This window comes from Argopecten irradians, chromosome 3 (assembly GCF_041381155.1).
Source record: "Argopecten irradians isolate NY chromosome 3, Ai_NY, whole genome shotgun sequence".
Classification (NCBI taxonomy): Eukaryota; Metazoa; Mollusca; class Bivalvia; order Pectinida; family Pectinidae; genus Argopecten; species Argopecten irradians.
The window spans coordinates 64201363-64215935 of NC_091136.1; the positions used below are offsets into that span (position 1 = coordinate 64201363).

At 35.2% G+C, this 14573-nt stretch overlaps 1 pseudogene; it reads right to left on the reverse strand.

Moving 5' to 3' along the window:
• Positions 1-2732: 2732 nt before the first annotated feature.
• The window catches only part of LOC138319786 (poly [ADP-ribose] polymerase tankyrase-like), a 112898-nt pseudogene continuing 101057 nt past the window's right edge, over positions 2733-14573 (reverse strand).

The following is a 14573-nucleotide window of genomic DNA, read 5'->3' on the forward strand; positions in this document are numbered from 1 at the left end:
ATTTCACTACTTATATTAATCATTTGGTCCATGTTTGTATTGAGAAATATGTATGAGGGACAAATGGCGAAATTGAACAAATACAGTAAAACATGACGCTAACAGAACAATGCAGTTACATACTGTTTCACATATTACTGAAGCAATTTCATGAAAAGATATAGCTTCAAAACAGAAGCCTAAAGCTACTACAAATGTTGAATGTAAACAAAGATTTTTTAGGCATTATCTACAGCTTGGCTTCTGAGGGCAGAAAAAATGGATGTAGTCTACAGCATTGAAGTCCCAAACAGGACTTGTGGTCTACTTTTAACTTCTGTTACCTGAGTATACAAACTTTGTTTAATAAATGCAACATCATCCATGTATATCAATTTTTTCTCTTCTTTACAATGATCTGATTTGGATGTATTTCAATAAAACGAATTGTTTAAAGTAATGTAGTTATGTAAATGTTTCTATGAAAACTGCATAACCGGATCTGCTATGGAATTTAAAGATTTTGCAAAATAAACTGAGCAATAAACTGATTATTTCGAACCAAATAATCATAATTATGCTCCTGTAAACTGAACATAAAATTTAATAGCACAAACTAATAGCACTATTAATCAAGTTGTAGAAAATAACATTATGCTGTCTATTTTACTTCCGTGGAGTGATAGCTTCACTGTAAGTAACATATGTAGAATCCTTTTATTGCTGTTCAAGCTGCTGCAGTTCATCAGCATTATTCAATTAAGGTTTCTGATTAGATTTCTTTTTTACTTTTCCATATACTACAAAAAACCTGGTAAAGGATGTTATCATTCTGATAGAACTTTAATTCAGAAAAAACCAAACATCATCATGATAAGCGCTAAGCGATGCCACATTGTGCATCAAGTTGTAGGATATCATGACACCAAGTGTGTTAAAACACAAACTGTGTGATTTATAATTCGGTTCCTGAAGGTCCTGTTTCCCACTCAAAAACTTACCTCAAACTTCCTACTGTGTTCCTCATGGATGGATAGGGTAGATAGTATCTCTTCTTGGTACAAAAATATTATCAGACAGACATTATCACTTTGCCGAGAGTAATGCGAGCCAAAATCTAAACAAATCTTTGACTAAATATTTCTAAATCTACCAAATCTCACAGCAATCATTGAGCTAAAAGTGTTAATGTTTACAATCATTTCTGAAGATGATACAAATAATTCACAAATTTGACAGCCTATTCATTTTGAAAATACCTGCAGTTTTGCCATTGTGGGAATACTCTGGTTTATTCAATTGATAAGAGGATATTAATTTGATTTTTGCTAAAGTAAAGTTGTACTGTTAAAATAAACATAAGTTTTGAGATTTTATCATCCTGCATGCATGAATGAAATTGCACAGAGTTTGAAAAAAAACTTCTATAAAATTGATTTGCCATCTTAGAAATAATCCATATAAAAGTTGTAAACAAAAATTAGAATAGTTTAACATAGAAAGTGGTCTAGCCAGTAAAAGGCCCACATGTATAGTTTTATAGAAGTTACCCTAACCTATTGCATTAAAAATATCTATAGTAAACAAACATCTGACATTACAACAATCACAAACATGCAAAATCACATCTGGGAGAAAGTTTTAAAAACTAATCATACAAGTATATCTTAAAAATAAAAATACAGATTCACATCTAGCAAAAATTTAACATAGAACTCCAAAAGCTAGAAATTCATAGAGAAATCGTTCATGCATTCTGGAACAACACAAATGTGATATGGTTAATACATATTTATAAAGCTTTTGAACTTATTGAAAGTGCGCATTAAGTCTTTGTTAGTAACTACACATCAATATGATCAATGGCGTATTATAATCACTATAGCCAATGTAAAGAAGATTTATTGTTAGTAACTAAACAGATATAATTAAGACTCTTAGTTTTACTATTGCCAATGTTAAAGAAGATTTTGTGTTAGTAACTACAGAGTATAATTAAAGACTTAGTTTTTACTATAGCCAATGTAAAGAAGATTTTTCCTTTATAAGATTACTTTAGTTTTCTGTACTGATGTCACAATAATCTTTTTTATTAACTTGCATTAAACAACTTGCTGTAGGAATGAGTTCATAATAAATATGTCTACAAGTGTATATGTTACAATGATTCTTGTTAACATCATAATCCATCTATACATGTACTGAACATTCGTCAACAGTTACAAGTATACCATGGCTTTTGGACCCTTACACAAACACTTTACAACCTACATACATTATTCATTCTCCTTTAACATTAATGATTTATTGAAGCTGCACATCTGAGAATTCAATACATAGTTATCTGCATACATCAAACATGTTTATATTCATACCAAAATAATTTGACTATCTTCCAAAACTTACAGATAATTTACTGTATACAGCCTTATATAAAACAGATTCTCGGTAATAAATACCTTATACTATTCTCTCTCAATTCACTCTCTCACCGACACAGAGACTCTTATTATCCAACAGGGAGCACTCGTAATGTATCACTGGTGTTATTGGAAAACCTATGTTTATTCTAACTGTGGGTAGTAATTTTAACAAAGTACCGCTGCATCCTCAACCCTATATCTACCCTGGCTATAGCTCTAGTTACAGGTGGTGTCCGTCTGATTTTAGCAGATCAGGTTAAGTACTTTGTTGCTGTGTATGAAGAAGTGTGTGCAGAAAGCACTACTCTGCTACATCAAACTTTAACAACTTTATTGCCTCTGTCTGAAGCTATTACGGTTCTCCCTCTTGTCTGTGATAATGAACTCTATGTACAACTCATTGGAGTTTTATCTTGGGCTGGCCTTTGTAAACTGTATCAGATAACGCAGACAGATTTGAGAAGGGTTTTGGATAACATATTCACTGTAGGCCATATGGTTCCATCCTCTGGATGCAGGCTCTGATTTGGTATCGGTTATCATACCAAGAGGAATGGTTGGCCCTGCAAAACAATAAACAGATACATGATTGTTTTGCTTCGGTAAAAGATGGTGTCTGGTTATATCATTATTATTTCTTCTTCCAATTTCATTTTTTATTCTTTGGTTATAATTTGTTTTTACTGATCCACTTTTACCATGTGTACTTGTTGCAATCATATATGAAATTTTAAGATGTAGAATGAGCATATTTGATAAAACAGTGTTCAATCTACGATTATTTTTCGTGGGTCCTTTTCAATGGTTTTTGTGAAAACAATGGGTCCCACAGTGTTATAGATACCTATTCCATGAAATTTCATGGGTCCTTTTAAAATTCTGTGAGTCCAGGACTCGGGATGCGCATGTAGATTGATCACTGGATAAATATTGCTTCGTTTCCATAATGTTAATTTTCTCAAATCACTTGTGGTTTACGGCCTTAAACATAACTTACCATAGGGTAGAGCTTACATCATAAATAGGGCTGGGCCCCTTTCTTTCCGATGATATGGCTTGCTGTTGAAGTCAGTTATCTTTAAGGTCTTGGAAGTCAATACTTTTTCTCCCTGTACCTTGCCAAGGGCAACCTACAGAATCAGAATAAGAGTTACTCACTTGCAGTTGTAAATATAAAGAGGACCTGATATACTAGACTAGTAAAGATGTTGTAATGTCATTGTAAGCCAGACTCTACCTACCTCACACACTAAACAAAGCTTGGTGTCCGACGTAGGGTTTGTGTTGTAGCAGTAGTCTTTGCTCTTGCAGAATGTATCGGCAAAATATACTCCCTGTAAAATAAGCATTCAGTGTTGAATGTTGTGTTGATACAATTACACATTTGTCTGTTTCTAAAGTATTTGGTAATGTAATTAAATCAAAATTATACAACACCAATCATTAAACAAAGGCTCAATTGGCTCACCTGCTATAATAATAATGATAATAACTTTATTTAAACATCAAACCAATGGCTCATCTCCCATGGGGTCGACACAAAAGCATGCAATACAACAGACAATAATATGACAAATTATACATGTATATATAGAAGTAAATCAACTAAACTAAGGTAATTAATAAAAAAAAAAAATAACATACGAAAACATTTACATTTATATGTATATCAACTACGACTACAAATCAAGTTAAATATAAAGTGAAAATAGATTCATCACCACATACTATTCAAGGACAGGAATTCGATTGTGTTGTTTACAACATTTAAACAATTTCAATATACATTTGCAATAAATTGCATTTTTAATCGGTATTGAAAAATTAGCAAGTGGCGCACATTTCTTTACTTTGCTGCTGGGTAATAAATTCCAGTTAATCACTCCAGAGTTGCTAAATGACTTTTTCATTAGTTCTGTATGAGGCTTTGGGGGAGCACACAAGCATCTCGTGAGGCCTAATCATGGTAATCATGGTGCATACTTATTGTCGGTGTGGGGATTTACTTCGAAAAGCAACAGTGTATTACTACCCTGACAGATGGAGGAAGTTCCTTTGATCAATAAAGGCACAAATTGAATGGGACAACAGTTTACACGTGGCAATCAGCCGAGTCTGACTTAATAAGCCACCGCCCCACAAAAACAACACTGACAGTCGTGATCACTAAGATGTGACGCGGTAGTGACATGACCTCTCTACTTATTGATGTACAGAACAAAATATTTTAATGTTACATTTTAATGAACTTTACATATAACCACGGTTTACAAAACAGCTTGGAAAGTAACATGTCGGAAATTGCCAGTAAAGGAATTAAGCACTGAAAAAATTCAGTAAATTTTGTATGGAAGTCCCAATTTTTTTCCATATCCATCTCTCATCAATTTTGATATAAATTCACCAGGGTTGAGACAAGAAGGTGGCGTAAATGAAATTATCCATTTATGTTTGGATATTGTTGAGTTTAATTGTAAATTTACTTGACATATCATGACATTGTATTATTTTTCAACGCTGGATGTTTTACAATACTACGGTCAATGGGACAGAATATTTTTGATTCACACGGCATGTCTGTATAACTATGCGTGGGGAAACTAACATAGTTGGAGGAAATGGGCAATGTTTATAAAATGTGTCGACCAATAAAAAACACTTGCGCTTCACTCCCCAGAATAAATCAATCGCTTCATTACTAAGCCATCCCCCTTTAGAGGAAGTAATACAGCGAAGCCTTTTTCAAAGCTGTGTGGACAGTAAGTCAGAGTGAATAAAAATGTCTATATATGACACAGGTAAATCAGGTTGTCTAGATTTTCCAAAGTAAATGTTTAGACAATCTAACTCACCAGTCTATGTTGTCCAGAAACATTACCCATTATAACAGCATAAGTATGGTATGATGTCACAAATATTAATATCTTTATCAAACCAGGTATGTCTACAACAACAGTAATATATATCACCCCAGCCTCTCTATGGGAAAGGAAAACAGATGGGTATGGTATGGTTAATTCCTACAGGCCCCCAACCATGAATAGAGGGGGGCATAAATGAAAAATTAACAAAACATTAATTCATGTGTTTGAGCATTTTGTTATACGTTACCTCCCCAAACAAGTTTCCAGTGAAGGGGGACCTCTGGAGGAGAAAACTGTAGTCCTCTGTGTAAGGATACTAAGGGAAATTGGCTGTTGAGCTGCCATGAAACAAAAGTTTGTGGTTGTCCACATTTGTACCAACAGTCGCTCCTCCTCTCCAGGTCGCTCAGCTTGTACATTGCTTGTACTTCACTAGCACCTATATATAACAAGGATGCAATGTAATGACTTCTATTGTGATTGTCAAGGTATTTTGCACGATTGCTGAAAAATTATTATAATGGTGTATATAGTTTTTTTTTGAATGATGATGAAAGAAATATTTGTAATTATTGTATGCAAATAAGTTTGCTAACTTCCGGAATAAAATTTTTATTGAGTTGAAATCAATATGCCACTTCTTATAGTACATAACTTATAATGTTATTCTAAGCATGCCTAAATAAAACATCAATACTTCACATTTTACAAAAAATGAATAGTTTCTAAATACCATCAATATCATACTTCTTGGTATATAACACCATGCAATACCCATACTTCTGTGATATCATCAATATTATACCACAGTTTTTCAGTGTTAACCCTTTGAGCTGCCACAATACTTACCATTATACCAATATGGATAATCTACATTACAATTTGACTCTTTTGACTACTTTGAAAACTATTCTTCTATTGATTATAACTTTGCCATTTGTTGATGGATTTTGATGAATTTTTGAATGGAATCATTTGATACCTTTACCTTCAGAAAATATATTCATAATTACCTTATGATATCATTTTGTCAGGTAATATGGGCAGCGTAAAAAACGGTAATTAAGGGTGAAAATGATTAAAATATTGAAATACAAAAGCCTCTGACTTTGTTTTTAACTTCATTAATTATAGTTTTGACACTTGCTAACAACCAAAACATACAACTAGAGCAAAAATTCCAATTCTCATTTCAAGGGTTGAGCTAGGTAACACAGGTAAATAACACAGGTAAAATAAGGAATAAAATCGGCTTTTTATTTAAAGCGTTCATTAGGTATTTATCAAAATTTTAGAGTGATTTTTTAGGTTAATAGTTCTATATCCACATTTATAGATATCCTTTTTTTCCAAATAACAGTCCAACAGTAATTGGTATTGAAACCAACTTACCTGTACAAGCGAGCACAGGTAACATCAGGTAAATATGGCGAAATTTGGCTACAACCATATCATTTTGTGTTTTTTTGGTCATTACTGGCGATTTAAATTAGTCTCAGAAGCATTCATCAATTCATCAGTCCGTTATAAAGGTCAGTAGTGGCTCAGGTATTCACAAATAATGATATGATAACACGTTACCTCGTCATATGCTGTCGGCTGCCATCTTGGATTGGGTCATTTTTAATGGCATACCTTTCGTTTTTACAGATATAATGCCAAAATATTTGAGTGAAAATTAACTTGAAACGAGGATGACCAATGGGTTCTTTCCTCCATTTGCAAGTGATTTATTTGCCCATATATTTTTCTTGAAGTCCAATATAACACTTGTAAATAGGGCAACATTTTATGTAAAATTCAAATTTTGAAAGAATGGATCATCTCCATCTTCCGATTACTCGCGATCGTCATCAAAAAAAAATTATGTTAGATTGATCAGCAATACCATCCCGTGTCATTTCTAAATTTCCGATTTATTATTTGATGCCTTTCTCATTAAAATTGTCAAAAATATTTGCTATTAATGTCAAAAAAACTTATCACTTGAGTCCCGTAGGTCCGCCATCTTTTTTTGTCACTTTCGTTTTATTCAGTCATCATTTTGTTTGCGATCGAAAATTCAACCTGAATTGCATGGTACAGACAGCAGCCATGCTATGTAAAAAACAGGAAGTAGTGCTCTAGTGAGATCTCGTGAGACTATAACGGGATGTAGAATTAGGTGGGAGTAGTCTCCACTGTAAACAAGCAAGGAAACTGAGGCGGCCTCGGCCGGTTTCAACGCTATACGAGCGATGGCGGTGTAGGGCGCAATGAGGCACTTAAAGGGTTAAACACATAATTCCTGATTTTTAGCTTACCAGGTATATATATTTCAGCTTTCCATGATGAAACAAAAATATGGTCCTGGCCTCGATTTCTCGAAACAAACTTAAGTCAAAATTTGACTTAAGTCAATTTTATCAACATAATTTACATAAGGAGAAAAACTTAAGTTTGGACTTAAGTCTGTACTTTTGTTTCGAGAAATCGGAGCCTGATTTTCAAATAATTTGATTATCTTGAACACTTACATGAGCTATACATGTACTTGAGAATGTACTGAGCTTCAGGGCTGTCCTCTGTGAGTACCTCGATCTTACAACCAACAGCTTGATGTATGTAGTCGAGAGGATTCATTTCTGTAAACATCAACATGTAACTTCATAGTCCTTTCATAGTTTTATTTTGAAATAAGTTTCTTTTATATACAAGACATCCAAGAGGAAATCTCAGCGCCCACCAAAGAATAATCTACGTCTGACAAGCGAAAAGAGGGATCTTTTCTCTGCTTTTCAAACTTTTACTACATACTACATATGAAATTTGAGAAAGATTCTTTTAGTACTTTCTGAGATATAGCAGTAACAAACTTCAATTATCAAAATCCAAGATGGCTACCTGTCAGCCATCTTACTGAACCAATCGGTATATTGAATGTTTTCTACACGTGCCATCATATTCCAAAAAGTAAGCTCCTCTTCAGTTATTTTTTTATATTAACGCTTGGTGTACTTACGAGACAATTTTGGACTGAGCTGCTAACAACATTTTACTGGCACATTCCAGGTCCAAGAGATCAGAAAGCACCTTCATGTGCTGTTTAAGGGAATTATATAGTTGTTTATTGGTGCAATCTTCTCAAATGTGAAACCATGGTGTGGTATGAGATGGTAATATTCATTAGTCAGTTTTGAGATCTGAAATAAGAGACACAAAATTAATTAATTTTAATTCAGGTCATGATGATCTTATCTTTCATTGTGTATTCTGTATTTATCACAATAAAATATTTGAGATCAAAATGGATATTATAAAGTCAATTAAGTGTAGAAATCCTTCTATGATCAATTGTTTCACCTTTTCACAATTGCTTTGGTATGACTGGGTGTCTTCAGCCGTCATCATTCCCGACTTCTGTTGATCAGTTACTGCTTTGATCAAATCCCTGAAATAAATATTTTAAAGATAATCATTCAGTCTCATCCCCATGTAACTTCATGGATGGCCTCTTTCTCATATCTCTTCTTAGCATAAAGATTGAAAATATCCGTTACATATTTTCGTTTTCACAAGATATACAATAAATTGGCATTTCCACCATGTCACATTAACAAACTTTCATAAACTTTCACGTTCTGAAATATTGATAGACAAAATGTCCTTTGATCTTTATAAATAATTGGTTACTTATTGTAAAGTCAATGGCTTGGGCTGTTTATCTGATGTGATGATATAGAACCCAACCCTGTACAAACATCCGAACCTTACCCAAGCTGAGTCAGAAGTTTCCTGCCTTCTGTAAGAGCTTCTCTCTTTATTTTGCCAAATGGCATAGCATCAGAGTAGATTCCAGTCTTGTTCACCGCCGCCAGCATCATGCTAACACTAGTCTAATCAACAACCAAATAGTAACTCAACCAAAGACGCTCAGGGAATATGTTTAGAGTAAAATCAAGCTTTTTAGCTCTGACAATAAAAGAAAAGAACAGACTTGTGTACAATGAATATCCATTTCTTTAATAAAACTGATTTCATATTTTCAAAGGCTAACAATTCATACTGACAGACAATAATCTTGTGACTAGAACTTAGCTACTGGTATATAACATTTACATGAACATTGGAACATGTTATCAACATTAGCAGAGCATTTAAGTTAGACGTAACTCTATTCAATCTTACATACCATTTCTTTGAACAAGTATTGTTACAGATTCAGGTAGCTTGGAGGGAATGTCAGACTTGAGACTGAAATCAATCTTGCGCTCTTTCTGTCTCTTGTCATCCCGCGGAACAAGTCTGTACTTTTTCGGCTGCTTTTCAAAACTGTAAAACAGGTAACATATTTATCAATACAGGCAGATACATTGGTTTGATAAGTTTAACGTCCTATTTAACAGCCAGGGTCATTTAAAGACGTGCCAGATTTGTTGGTGGAGGAAAGCCGGAGTACCCGGAGAAAAACCACCGACCAGCGGTCAGTACCTGGCAACAGCCCCACATGGGATTCGAACTCGCGACCCAGAGGGTGGAGGGCATGTGGTAATATGTCGGTACACCTTAACCACTCGGCCACCGCGCGGCCCTATGCGGATACCACTGTTGTAAACTGTAAAAGGACTTTGAAATCACTAATAATACTAAATCAATGTTTGTAACAACCTCTTAATGTCTCAGGGAGAGGGCTTGTTTATAAGTTTTTTGTCAATTTTAAAAAGGCAAATAAAATTCTGTGTAAAGCAGCAATGTGATTTACTTACGAATTGACATTGGACCAAGAGTTTCCCGTTTTCGACCTGAAGATTTTTGCCAAACTCTGCCACAGCTTCAGCTTTCTTCTGGAATGGTGTGTGCTGGAACTGTCCCCTATCTCCTATTCTACCCCACCTGGTGAACAACACGTACGACGTCCACACCTTTCTGCCAAACAATCTGCAACCAAATATCTCTTCATTATTTTAAAACAATAGATTTATCAATTATTCACACAAATCCAGCACATACCGTTTTCGACCAAAAAGTTTCTAGGGCGTTTAAAAAAATTGAATTTTTTTTATAAAAGGTGACGAAATTATTGCGAATCTACAGTTTTTTGTGTAGTTTTGGTCTTTATTTATGCCTGGGCAATTGAAATCAATGCCTCAAGAAGGGGGAGGGGCGCTTATAGGGAAATGGGCTTATTGGGTTGGTCCCTTAGAAGTTCATCATGACCATGTTTTACTGTATAAATTTTCTCACCTGCATCTTGTAAAAGTTTAAACATGCCCCAGGCACCACAAGACACATCCACCTTGGACAGTAGAACATCGTACAGGATTCCTTGAGTGTCATCCATAGCTAATACCCTGTAATAACAAAACTTCATTTCTCAGTCACCTTAAGTAAAAGACATTTTTGTTTTCAAGGTATCTATAACTTGATCAGTAGATTGGATTTCACACAGATTGAAATTCCATAAAATATTGTTTGGCTATAGATATCTTTGAGTGTCTCAGACTAGCAAGCCAGAGGTAACAAGTATTAACCCTAGAGGATGAAAAGATTTTAAATCGCTAAAAACATGCAAACAACGGTGGGATTTTTTTAGGGAAGATCTATTCATATTGGAAATACAAACCACAGATATCATAAGCGATCACTACCAAAACTACCGAAACGCATTTCCTCTACACACCCTATATCTTTCATCTGACAATTTGGATCTGGTTTTGCTATGGAATCATCTTCTTCTTCTTCGTCATCATCATCATCATCCTTTACTTTGGACACGTCCATGGACTCGTCAGTTTGACTGTCGAGAGTTTTGAGCATTTCTTCAGCATCATCTGTCTGATAATCAACAGTACTGCCTCCTGATAGAAGGCTATCCCTGACCTCCTGTGTGACTAACGTAGGCTTCTCCTGTAACCAAGTCATACATTATACATGAGAATGTTTCATAATGCATCATTCCCTTCCCTGGTAGATATCCGTTTTCGTTTTTTTTGAAGGATGAATAAATGATAAAGCTAAAGCTACAAGAGATCCCAGAGGGATCTTGGCGCCCACCAATGAATGATCTATGTCTGACAATGGAAAAGAGGGATCTTTTCCCTGCTTTTTAAAACTTTTTCAAACACACTACATATAAAATTTGAGACAGATCGCTATAGTACTTTCTAAGAAATAGTGGTAACAAACTTCAACAATGAAATTCAAGATGGCGGCTGTGCAGCCATCTTGTTCACCTATCAGTTACAAAATGCAATATGCACAACTAGGGCCCTAGGGGAACCTACATATGAAATTTGAGAGAGATCCCTTCAGTACTTTTTTAGAAATAGCAATAACAAACTTTAACTATCAAAATCCAAGATGGTCGCCTGTCGGCCATCTTGTTCACCTATCAGTTACAAAATGCAATATGCACAACTAAGGCCCTAAGGGAACCTACATATGTAATTTGAGAGAGATCCCTTCAGTACTTTTTTAGAAATAGCAATAACAAACTTTAACTATCAAAATCCAAGATGGTCGCCTGTCGGCCATCTTAATGACCAATCGGTCCCAAAATGCAATATGCAAAAGTAAGTTCCTAGGGGAACCTACATATGAAATTTGAGAAAGATCCCTTCAGTACTTTCTGAGAAATAGTGGTAACAAACTTTAACTATCAAAATCCAAGATGGTCGCATGTCGGCCATCTTGTTGACCGATCGGTCCCAAAATGCAATATGCACAATAAAGGCCCTAGGGGAACCTACATATGAAATTTGAGAAAATCCCTTCAGTACTTTCTGAGAAATAGCAGGTAACAAACTTTAACTATCAAAATCCAAGATGGCCGCCTGTCGCCATCTTGTTGACTGATCAGTCCCAAAATGCAATATGCACAGCTTGGGCCATAGGGGAACCTACATATGAAATTTGAAAAAGATCCCTTCAGGACTTTCTGAGAAATAGCGGTAACAAGAATTGTTAATGGACGGACGGACGGACGGACGGAAGGACGGACGGACGACAGACCACGGACCACGGACGAAAGGCGATTTGAATAGCCAACCATCTGATGATGGTGGGCTAAAAATGAGAAAAGAAATTGGATGTTTAATAGAAAGTGTATAGACTTGATAAACCTTGATATAGCGTTGTGTAGCCTTGATAAAAAGAGGCCCATGGACCTTAATGGTCATCGGACTATTGGCACATTACAACAACTCAGAGAATATAGAAGTGGCAAACAATATTGCTACAAGTCCAATATCCAGTCTCTATAAGGCCTCTGAGTTATTTACAAGAAGTTGTTTTTGTGACCTTGAATGAAAGTCAAGGTCATTCATTTGAACAAACTTGGTAGCCATTCATCCAGTATGTCACAGGCCCAATATCATGTCTCTAGGGCTCTTAGCTATTCACAATAATTTGTTTAAAGGTTTTAGCCTATTTGACCCCTGTGACCTTGAATGAAGGTCAAGGTCATTCATTTGAACAAACTTGGTAGCCCTTCATCTCAACATGCCACAGGCTCAATATCAGGTCTCTAGATCTCTTAGTTATTCACAAGAAGTCTTTTAAAGAATTACACCTATTTGACCCCTGTGACCTTGAATTGAGGTTAAGGTTATTCATTTGATCAAACCTGGTTACCCTTCATTCCAGCATGCTACAGGCCAAATATGAGTACCCTGGGCCTTTCGGTTATAGAGAAGAAGTCGTTTGAAAGAAAATTTTACGCACGGCGACAAACGATGCATGATGACAATAGGTCATCCTGACCCTTTTGGTCAGAAGACCTAAAAATTTATAGCTGATTTTAAGTTTCTTACTAATACCATGTACTACTATACAAATTTGTTATTAGCATAAAGTTCAAAATTAAGACAAATAAAATTGCCTGTAAGCCCTAAATATCCCCACCTCCATGTGAAATCAGAATAGGGTGGGACAGACCCAATATGTCAATAAACTTCCCCATCATTTCGTAACAGTGGCATCCACATAGAAAAGGACAATCCAAAGAATATGTTAGGAAGCTACCACTTGATTTCTCTCTTACTGATGCAAGTGACGAAAGTTCTGTATTAAACCTACCATTTTGCTTTCCTCCACACCTGCTATAAGCTGCAGTCGTTTCGAAAGTTTTGAAGCACTATGTATTAACGAATGTTGCAAGGGGGATAACCCTGCATTGTCTTTCTTTAACACATCAGCACCAGCCTTCCACAACACATAGAGGATTTCCTCTGCATCAAAGGTACCATAGTCTAACGGGCACACAAGATGGTGCACCACAGTCCAGCCTTGGTGATCTGTGGCATTCACGTTGACAGGACTAGTCTTTTCTACGGTGGGGAATTCCTCTGTCAAATATAATCATTTAATCTATTAAGGTCTACAGGACTAGTCTTTTCTACAGTGGGGAATTCCTCTGTCAAATATAATCATTTAATCTATTAAGGTCTACAGGACTAGTCTTTTCTACAGTGGGGAATTCCTCTGTCAAATATAATCATTTAATCTATTAAGGTCTAAAGGACTAGTCTTTTCTACAGTCAGGAATTCCTCTGTCAAATATAATCATTTAATCTATTAAGGTCTACATGACTAGTCTTTTCTACAGTCAGGAATTCCTCTGTCAAATATAATTATTTCAACTATTTAGGTTTACAGGACTAGTCTTTTCTACCGTGGGGAATTCCTCTGTCAGATATAATCATTTAATCTATTAAGGTCTACAGGACTAGTCTTTTCTACCATGGGGAATTCCTCTGTCAAATATAATCATTTCGTCTATTAAGGTCTACAGGACTAGTCTTTTCTACCGTGGGGAATTCCTCTGTCAAATATAATCATTTCATCTATTAAGAGACCTTAAGTTTTCTGGGACTAACCAATTTCTGCAGTGTCAGGAATTCCTTTGTCAAATACATTTCTATTACTTACCTTTTTGTATTTCACAAATACTACAAACATTTTGTTAGTGGAAAGAAGTTTGTTACCATTCCAACTGTGAATAACATATGATAGCTAAACAAGCCTTTTTTCCTAGTGTACAAGAAAAACCTAGAAGAATTCAATATACAGTGGACCCTTAATAATCCAAACAATTGTGTCCCAGCTGAATTCTGAATCTTAATATGTGTCATGATTAAAATCTATTCCCTAATATTTACTTCTCGATTGTGAGTTTTCAGGACTGTTAGCGTCCGGATTTGCAAGTACACTGTATACATTTATTCAGTATAATTAAAATTGATAATTCAGAAAGAACCGTGATAAAGATAAGTGGAAAGAAACTTTTTTTTAAAACAAGCAGTAAAAAAATTCTTTGTGACAAACAGAA